Genomic DNA, 8,800 nt, shown 5'->3' with positions numbered 1-8,800 from the left:
CTCAAACTTAATATATTTTGTTATGCAACTAAAAACCAGCTGTACTTAAAAAAATTATGATTTGGCAAGCATGTGCTCCCTAATGAGGATTAATTGCTTCAGCTTTCATGACTATATATTTTTATAATTAAGATATAATTACCTGAAATGTTTCTCCTTTTTGCACTTTTCACTTTTTTAAGCTGCTAGACAAATAAGATTAAATAATCAGTGCTTGATTTTTCAAGTATTTGTATGCTTGTTTCCAAGTAAACTGGTAAAATGTTGAAAGCATTGTTTGAGAGCTACCAAGTTTATCCTTGTTTTTGATGGGGCCAAGCAGGTCCAGCTTTTTTTACAGAACGGCACTGATTTTCAGAGGTGAAGATATGCACTAACATAATTGCAAAAACAGAACCTTAAGTCCTAGGCTAACAGACATGTAAGAAGCAATTAAAGGCAGTAAAAAGGTTAGCATTGCAGTTTGGAAATAGAGCAACAAAGGGTGATGTTCTACACACCCTTTGGTTGAGTCTGCTGTGGGTGAAAGGCTAGATCAGGCTGGAAGCTGACTCTGCTGGGCTAGGGCTTCAGGGAGGATTAGCAGGCATTGTCGAGCTAGTGAAAGAGCTAGAATTAGACTAATGTGATCCATACTAATATTGGCTCCTTACATATTTATAAATTATCAATACATGTCGTTAGGCCTAGGTTTAAATATGAAAGTGGTTTCCTGACATGTGCTATTGCTAGTGTTTGCACTTGCAGAGTTTGATCTACAAGGATATAGTTATATTAATCTAGGAAGAAGGTTTAGGACTGATGAGCTAGGGTTAGTGCTGTCTTATTGGGAGCTGTTATAAGAGTTAGGGTTAATATTGTTGTTTTGGCTGACCAGATCCAGTTGACCTAAAGTCATACCTGAATCCACAAGGAATTGCTGAGTTCAGTTAAACATGGTGCCATTATGTCAAGTTTGGAGAAGAGCTGGAATTTTAAATGCTCTAAGTTGACGAGGTAGAGTTATGGTGAGATCATGGGACAGTCCTACAGTGATAACTTCATAGAGAAATGGCGGTATCTTAGGTAGTAAGGCTCCAACCTATCTGAAGATTTTTAAAGGAAAAGTGGCACTTCAAATTCAAACTGAAAATGAAACAGAAGTCAGAGGGAAAAATTATTTTCTAGTGAGAAGTGTTTTGCCACAAAGGAATGATGGGACTCTGGGTTCAGCTTAATTTTCTGGATTGTTCTACAGTTAGCTGATCCAGTTTGATGTAGCAAAGCTATCAATCATGCAACTACCTTCCATATAAAATTATCTCACATGTCTTGGCCAGGTACAGACGTTAAAAAAACATACAGAATACTACTGCTGTATGATAATCTAAAAATAAAGACCTCTCTTTACCCCTCAACTTCTGCTCATTAGAAACCAACTTTTAGTTGCCAGCCTAAAAATGATTCAAAATTTTCTGAAGCTTTAAGTTGTCCTTGTGGAACACTGTACCTGAACTCCCATAGATATTATTTTCTCATTTTGTTCACCTGCTGTGTTTAGCCCTGAACAAGTCAACCCTTCTAGTTTTCTAAGACAGATTCTCTATTCTGTAGATTATCCTAAAAGCAGTTTTCTGTATCCGTTCCTAGTTAAACCAAGCTGTCCTGACAATGCTAAGCAGTATTTTAGATAAAGTTTCCTACGAGGTTTGTAAAAATGGTGTCCCCATTTGAGTCCTTTTGCATGTACAGCTCTAGTAGAAAAAATAAGATTTATGTGGTAAAAATATGCCCTCCCAAACTTTGGAAACTTTTCCTGAGGGGTGTGAGTGACAAGGCTTCCACTCATCTTTTTTGGTTAATATAACCACTGAAAAGATTATTTTCTGATTTGTTTCTTTAAAAGTTACCTGCAAAACTACACTTTTCCCTGCATTACTGGGAGTGCATAAGAATGCAGGGGTCCCCTGTTACATGGATAAAACAGTAATTGTGCAAGAAGTCTACAACAGCTTATACTAAATAAATTCTTACACTTTATTGAAAAATAACATTAGCATTGGATATCACAACACCCAGATAATTGCATTTACCTCGATGTTTCTACTATTAGCCTGTTTTTGTAGGTTTATTGTTTTGCAGTAAAAATTCTCACCGTGATTATTTTTCACATACTCTCAAAACAGAAATGTATTTCCACATTTCAGCCAACCAAAATACAGCTCATCACAGAGTACTGAAGGTGAGATGATTTTTTTTTATTGACTATACAAGAGTTGAATGCCATGCCTAGAGATTTCAGAAACACAAAGGAGGCCATAAAAGGTTTTAGAGTGCTCAGTTTCATTCAATTTTACAGGACGCAGTTCTTTAATCTAAACTAAAGATTTGGAGTTATCTTTTAAAACAATTGGGAAACTGAAGCTGAAACCCCTGCCATTCTACATGTCCCATATATAATAAATCTAGCTGTAAAGTTCTTCTACTTCATGAATCCAACCTTACTGAAATGAAAGCAGATGAACTATAGATTTGCCACTTCTGAAAATTCAATACAAATGCTCCACTGGTTTTCAAGGAGTAATTTTATCAAATTCTAAGTTAAGACAGCTTTATAAATGCTCTACTGATTTTAAATGAGCTTTTCTACAAAGCTTGGTTCAGATGCAATACAAATTTTCCTTTGAAATTAACGGAAGATTTCTATTAGCCTAATTTGTGATTCCCTGGAAAAGTTCAAGTAAAACCAATGGATGACTTCATTCACTATACTTTTATTAATTTTACATTATCTGCTTCCAGTTGCTAATGCTCCAGATTCAGTTATGATAACACAACAGTGTCTCTTCTACTTGTGCAATGCCAACAACAGTGGCATGCACCCTGCTGGTTACCACAGGTTGCTCAGCTGAAGCAAAAAATGTAGTAGTGCAATAAAAATTAATTATGTGAATCATATAGGTTCAGATGGAAATAGAAAAATGGGATTATAAAGAAAATTAATGTTTTTTATAAATGCTGCAATTGAACAGTAGCTTACAGCAAAGTTCAAGTTTTAGTCACATCAGGTCTCTAGTAATTGCTATCATTTATTTATTTTGTTAGCCTGAGCTATCTCATAAGATCACCAGCTACAAATTCAAATAGCTTTAATTCTCACCAACAATAGAGTGACATTATCTGGAAACAAAGCAACCTATTTATTCTAACTCCAGGCCTACCACAATAAAGTCTATAGCTTCAAAAAAGGTTTCTGATTTTTCCTTTGAAAAATTTTATAACTTTGGAAAGTATTCTGTCGCACTAAGAAAACTTTAAGAAAGTATCATTAAGAAATGTAAGAAAAGAATCTCACAAATCTAAAACCATGGAGAGAAAAGACACCAACTTCTAAAAAAACCCCACTTTGATGCTTTTCCTCCTAATTAAGTGTTGAGGACTGTATAAGACTGTGTTTACAGCACCCTGTCTTTTACAAAGAAATACTCATATGCATAAAAGATAATGGTACCGTGGAAAGCATTAAATGGCCCCATATATGTCATCCTTTCATGTCCTCTCAAAAATAAGAGGCTCAAACTTACAGGGACCGCCACTTCTGAGTCAGAGAAAGAACGGACCACAGGGCATAAACTATATATGCCTCTCCTATATAACAAAATGTGAGTATTTTTGACCAGGTCTACTCTTGATTTTCTAACTTCTATGCTTAGATGGTGAGTTGTGATTCATCCTTAATACCTAAAAACTCCCAGTTGACTAACTAAGCATTAGTAGAGTTACTTGGCATTTAAATTTCTCAAGTAGTTATTAAATAATTCAACATTTATCTGTCTTGCTATAGAAGACTGGTTTTATCATACACATAAAATATTTCTCTATATTATAAACTATAAAACTATAAATATTATATTCAACACCATAGTTTTGCTTTTAAATTAGGCATTTTCTTAGAAGGATGCATGTAAAGAATGCAATACCATTAGATCTGGATGTAATACCACAGAATTTATAAATAAAAACTTGAAAGAAAATGTAATGTCTCATTACTCATTTCAGTAATGTAAGATTTGAAACACAATTGTAATACAATAATTCTTGATAAAAACACTGCATTTCCATAAAAAAATCAAATGCTCTTACATGTTGTAACATATCATATTGATATAAAAATTGAAATAAACAATTCAAACGAAGAAAAAAATCTCAAATTATATACAGAGAAGAGGCTGTAATCTCAAGAAGTGTTACTTCAAGGACGAGGAAAAGGCTGAGGTACTCAACGCCTTCTTTGCCTCAGTCTTTAGTAGTCAGAGTGGTTATCCTCAGGGTACTCAGCCCCCTGAGCTGGAAGACAGGGACGACGAGCAGGATAAACCCCCCATAATTCAAGAGGATGAAGTTCATGACCTGCTATGCCACCTGGACGTTCACAAGTCTATGGGGCCGGATGGGATCCACCCGAGGGTACTGAGGGAGCTGGCGGAAGAGCTTGCCGAGCCGCTCTCCATCATTTACCAGCAGTCCTGGTTAACTGGGGAGGTCCCGGACGACTGGAGGCTTGCCAATGTGACTCCCATCTACAAGAAGGGCCGGAGGGAGGATCCGGGTAACTACAGACCGGTCAGCCTGACCTCGGTGCCGGGGAAGATCATGGAGCGGTTCATTTTGAGGGCGCTCACGAGCCATGTCCGGGACAACCAGGGGATCAGGCCCAGCCAGCACGGGTTCATGGAAGGCAGGTCCTGCTTGACCAACCTGATCTCCTTCTATGACCAGGTGACCCGCCTAGTGGATGAGGGAAAGGCTGTGGATGTGGTCTACTTGGACTTCAGTAAGGCCTTTGACACTGTCTCCCACAGCATTCTCCTAGAGAAGCTGGCGGCTCACGGCCTAGACAGGTGCACTCTTCGCTGGGTAAAAACCTGGCTGGACGGCCGAGCCCAGAGAGTTGTGGTGAACGGAGTTAAATCCAGTGGGCGGCCGGTCACGAGCGGTGTTCCCCAGGGCTCAGTACTGGGGCCGGTCCTGTTCAATATCTTCATCAACGATCTGGACGAGGGGATCGAGTGCTCCCTCAGTAAGTTTGCAGACGACACCAAGTTGGGCGGGAGTGTTGATCTGCTGGAGGGTAGGAAGGCTCTGCAGAGGGACCTGGACAGGCTGGATCGATGGGCCGAGGCCAACTGTATGAGGTTCAACAAGGCCAAGTGCCGGGTCCTGCACTTCGGCCACAACAACCCCAGGCAACGCTACAGGCTTGGGGAAGAGTGGCTGGAAAGCTGCCCAGAGGAAAAGGACCTGGGGGTGCTGGTTGACAGCCGGCTGAACATGAGCCGGCAGTGTGCTCAGGTGGCCAAGAAGGCCAACGGCATCCTGGCCTGTATCAGAAATAGTGTGGCCAGCAGGAGGAGGGAGGTGATCGTGCCCCTGTACTCGGCACTGGTGAGGCCGCACCTCGAATACTGTGTTCAGTTTTGGGCCCCTCACTACAAGAAGGACATGGAGGTGCTGGGGCGCGTCCAGAGGAGGGCAACGAAGCTGGTGAAGGGCCTGGAGCACAAGTCTTATGAGGAGTGGCTGAGGGAACTGGGGTTGTTTAGCCTGGAGAAGAGGAGGCTGAGGGGAGACCTCATCACGCTCTACAACTACCTGAAGGGAGGTTGTAGCGAGGTGGGTGTTGGTCTCTTCTCCCAAGTAACTAGCGATAGGACAAGAGGAAATGGCCTCAAGTTGCGCCAAGGGAGGTTTAGATTGAACATTAGGAAAAATTTCTTTACTGAAAGAGTGGTCAGGCCTTGGAACAGGCTGCCCAGGGAAGTGGTGGAGTCACCATCCCTGGAGGTATTTAAAAGACGTGTAGATGAGGCCCTTAGGGACATGGTGTAGTGGGCATGGTGGTGTTGGGTTGACGGTTGGACACGATGATCTTAGAGGTCTTTTCCAACCTGTATGATTCTATGATTCTATGATTCTAAGTTTTTTTTCACGGTAAAAATTACTGATATCTGAAATAATTAAGGATGACAAATTTACTAACATGAATTAGCTAGCTTTTAAAAGACAAAAGCATATACTGAGATAAATGAATTCTTGAAGCAACTTTGCTAGAACCAGCACAATTACATGAGGAAACAATGTGGATTTTTGACTTAGCTCTGGTTGGGGATTATTAGAATGATGCAGTATCCTTATATTTACTTCTTTTTATCTTATTCACAGTAGAAATCGTATAAAATTATATAAATACAGATTATATGAAGATAACTTTGGGTTTACTTTACTTCACTGAGCTTTAAGTACATCACTCCATGCACAGGTATGATGTATTAAAGAAACAGGCAGCAATTGCTCTGGGCTGTATGGTCCTCAGGACAGGGAGTTTTCTCACTGTAAATAAAAATAGACTCTTGCTATTTCTTAGTCAGGGCAAAACACTCATTGCTCTGTTGCCCTGAACTCTTACGCTGCTCAGGGTAAGTCTCTTCTCATTCCAGCTGCCATAGAACCCACACTTTCTAACACCTCAACCCTTCTGGCAGAAGAAACATTGCTACATATATCATCTTTAATAAGGCAGAGTTGTTGGCAGTTCTGTTCCTATCATAATCAAATAAAAATATTTCTGTTATGAACTCTTACTGTCACAGCTTTGCTGTCTTGCTTAACTCCCCTTACATGATGGAAAGAACAGTCAGCTCTACATACAGGATACCATTCTTATGCATGCTTGCTGCATTATTGGCAACAACTATACTGCATTTGCTTTTGCTCTCTTCATCAAGTTTAAATAAGGTTAATTAAGTCAGCCAGCCTGGTTTTCTCTCCCAACATGTTTACACTGGAATAGTCACATTGACTTCATGGGAGTTAAGTGACACATTTCTACTAAGTTCAGCTGATGGACAATTTCAATTTCCTTCTTCTCTTTCTCTTACCTGGAAGGCACATCAGCACATCTGAGCAAAACAGTAACGAAACATCTACACAGGTTATTACATTGCCTACAAGTCATTAAAAGGCTCTCAGCTGTAAAGCTCACTAGAAAAATAAGCCTGTAAAAAGATTTCCTGTCTTTTCCTTCGTGGCTTGCTGTTCCTCTTGCACAGCTCCTCCTTGAAAATCAGTGGCACGCGTTTCCCTCCTCTGCTGGCTTCTTTCTGCTTCCTGCGCTTTGTAGTACGCTTCCATTCTTCCCCCCCCCCCCTCACAAATGTGTCCTACACATTTGTCTCTTTGTCAAGCTCATCTCTGGCTTCTTCTGTCTATCCCCATGACTTTACCCACATTAAGGCCATTCAGTCAAGAGGTCCCCTACTGAAAAACATAAAATATATAAGACAATCTGCAGAATTTTTAAGAATTCAGATAGAATTTCAAATACTAGAACAAACATGATCTCAAGCAAGTAATTATTTTTTTTTACATGGTAAAGCAACCTACCCATGGAAAATTATAAAAATGCCTACACATGCAAAAGTCCCATTCTAATGACTCCCACATTTCACTCCATAATTTTAAACCTTTGACTATTTTATCTCACAAAAAAAACCCCAATTTGCATCATGGTTTGCTTCTGAACATTTCATCATAAAAAAAATCTCTTAACTTCAAAACAAACTCATGCTTACTGGTATGTCATTCTTAATTTATTTAATTTTCATTTGATTTCTCATTCTTGTTCTACAGTTTTGCTCTAAGAAAACTAGCATTTCTTATCTCCTAAAATCTCATTTCAAATTTTCCTTTTCTATGCATCTTTATGCTTTTTTGTAACTAATTTCTGGTTTTGTCTCCAGTTAGATCTTTGCACTTTCCTCACTACTCCTATGTTTTACTTTCATATTTTTGACTCTGTTCCTGTCTGTCCTGCTCATTCTAGCAATTGTTCGGCTACAGTCACCCCAGCCCATCATGCATACTATGCTGCTCAGTCATTTCTCCTTTAGCATTACCTAATTTCCTCATCAGCATAATCATATCCCAAAGAGGATGTTATTGCTTTCTAAATAACTAGCTTTCTTTTCCTCTAACCTCCTCAATAACTGTCCCTTTTCATATTCTCTTTCAGACTCCCAGTCGAGAATTTTTACACACTTTTTTTCGCTTTATATTCTAGTCTCCAGTTCATATTGCACATTATGAAACAGGCCACCTATAACCACTCCATAGCGAAGTGCTCTTTCTAATCAGTAACTCCTGTGCCAGCAACCTGATCTGCTTTTCTTTACAATCCCAGCTAGACAATATATTTCCAGATACAGTGTTGTAACAAACTGATCCTTTTTCATTTTCTTTCTCCATATCAAAAAAGTGTCTGCTGTTCTAGGAAGTCTCCCTAGCACAAACTGATGCTGTTCTCCCTAACGTGGTAAAACATATCCCATTTCAGAATTCTTTCAGGTCTTTTTTCCCCATTGTGAAAGACAGACATATTTTGCTGCTTGCTTCAACAGAAAGGCTGTATTCTGCAAATGGGATTATGAGACTCTGTTCCTTTTGCTGTAGAGGTGGAGTGTAACTCAGATAAAGCTGAAGACAGCTTGTTTTATCCTTTTTTTCAGATAGGACTATTAAACCACATTCTTACTGTACTCCTCTGTGTTAAATAATCACTGAATGTTTCAGTGAACCCCAGAAGGGTGGGGCCCAAAGATCGCGAAAGGTCACGTGTGCGACAGCCTGTGAGTCTGAGCCTCTGTCACCACCACCAAACTGAAAACCACTCTCTGACTTGGTAAAAATGGCAATTTGGTGACATGCTGTGACAGTGGCAGCAAAGAAAGTTGTGTGCTATCCAAAAGCAGAGATAGATTAGCAG

This window comes from Calonectris borealis, chromosome Z (genome assembly GCF_964195595.1).
Source record: "Calonectris borealis chromosome Z, bCalBor7.hap1.2, whole genome shotgun sequence".
NCBI classification, from domain to species: Eukaryota; Metazoa; Chordata; class Aves; order Procellariiformes; family Procellariidae; genus Calonectris; species Calonectris borealis.
The sequence above is the reverse complement of the archived record's forward strand: the minus strand, read 5'-3'. Positions refer to the sequence as shown.